General features: G+C 40.2%; 1 pseudogene; it reads left to right on the top strand.

Moving 5' to 3' along the window:
* The first annotated feature begins 1097 nt into the window (after window positions 1–1097).
* LOC134937382 (5S ribosomal RNA) lies at window positions 1098–1216 on the top strand (annotated as a pseudogene).
* Window positions 1217–1894: the final 678 nt, after the last annotated feature.

Below are 1894 nucleotides of genomic sequence, written 5' to 3'. Positions count from 1 at the left end.
TTTACTAAGTGTTGGATAAATAACGGTAACACTTATGGTAGGTGATGAATGTCAGTGCCTAATTAAGAGAATTGCAATAAGCATATAATCAATAGGTAACATACATCAGTGTGTCATCAAAGGTGCCAGAGTTATGTAAGACAAATAGAAGGGCCATAACTAGTTGTGTGAAGAGTGTGTTCCACACATAGTGCTGCAGAGTAGCAGCACTTGTCAACTATGAATTATCTAATTACTTTCACTTGCAGCTTCCCCCCTTTTTGAAGCCCAGCATCTCCTGACCACCCCTGTCTCCTACCCCTACCCCTTCTGTCACTAATATCTATACAGCATTCATGGACTTGACTTTATAGCTCTTTCTTGTTCAGTTGCACTGTCCTTTATTACATTTCGGGATGCTGATGTGCCTGGGATTCGAACCCGTTGCCTATGACATTGCATTCGGATACTCGATTCATTGAGCTATCTATTCTTGCATAGAAAGCTAGAGAATTCCAAACTGGAGAGTTTTAACTATTTAAAGCTTAACTTGTACTTTGTGAAGGAGTGATCAGCTTTGCGGCTTGGCAGATCTTTGTAGTGTGTGGCTGAGAGGGATTGGATGTGTGGCTGCATACTGCATGGATTTGCTTGATTATGGTGCTGGTAATTTTTTCTGGGGTACAGGATGCTTCGTATATTTTAGAAATGTCATAGTGTTTATGCGGTATCAAGTGGCTTGGTGGGTGGGGTGTTTGGTTAGGATGCTGCAGGTTGTGAGTTTGAGTCCTGGGTGTGGCAGTATATTGAAATATGTGGGCTATTGTGGCTGAATGACGCCAAGCTCTCAGATTGAGTGAATTAATGTGGTATAAAGAGGATTTGTGTCCAACGCCATTTTCTTGCAGTGTTCTTTTGGAAAAAAGGGAGGTGTGGGGGGGGGCAATTCTCTTTCTGGCACAGGGCACCAAAAAATCTAGTTATAGCTCTGTAAATAGAGATGCAAGGAATCAAAATTTAATTTAAATTAACAAATTTATAGTTTGTACACCTACAGTACATTTGAATGGGTAACACTACTTGTGAAAGTAATATCTGTTAAATGTTAGCATTATCATACCTTCAACCTTACCACACTGGACACGCTCACTCTTATCTGATCTTGGAAGCTAAGTAGTGTGGGGCCCGGTTAGTACTTGGATGGCAGACCCCCAGGGAATGCCAGGTGTTGTAGACCTTTGATAAAGCAGGGCGCGGCCACTCCAGGCACTTATCATTTACACAAATAGTGTTCCACATGGAAACTTCCTTTAAGCTATACTTAACTAACAGCTGCAATCTAACATTACATTTCTCTCTGTGAGACATTTTTATGGGGCATTTTGCAGTATCAAAATGACAATACAATACAGATTTAAACTGAAATATGACCACATGAAAAATTATTATATTTCAGATACTTATATCTTGCTAAGGAGCATTCAAGAAATAATTTTATTTCAGATATTAAGTATACTACATAATTTATCTGTACAATATCTTCACTGGCGTAGCTTTACCCTTACATGGGGTCTATTCAATTGTAATTGGAATTGCCGTCTAGTCGGAAAGATGGCAATTTCCAACTTTTTTTTAGATCGAATCATGATTCAACCTATTTATTGGCCCTGCCGTTTTTTCCGACTTGTCGGCAATTCTGACTTGTTGGAAAACACATGGATCGGCGGATTAGCCGCGGATCCATGTGTTTTGTTGGATTTGCGGCCAAATCCGACAGCTTTTAGTCCTGCTTTCGACAATGTCAATCCGATTTAAAAAAAAGTCTGATTGGCATTGTCGAAATCAGGCAAAACCAGTCGGATTTGCCTGCAAATTGAATACTGCATTGTCGGATCCTCTCCGTTGGAGAGGATCT

This window comes from Pseudophryne corroboree, chromosome 6 (assembly GCF_028390025.1).
Source record: "Pseudophryne corroboree isolate aPseCor3 chromosome 6, aPseCor3.hap2, whole genome shotgun sequence".
In the NCBI taxonomy this organism is placed as follows: Eukaryota; Metazoa; Chordata; class Amphibia; order Anura; family Myobatrachidae; genus Pseudophryne; species Pseudophryne corroboree.
This window is presented reverse-complemented; position numbering and strand designations above follow the sequence as displayed.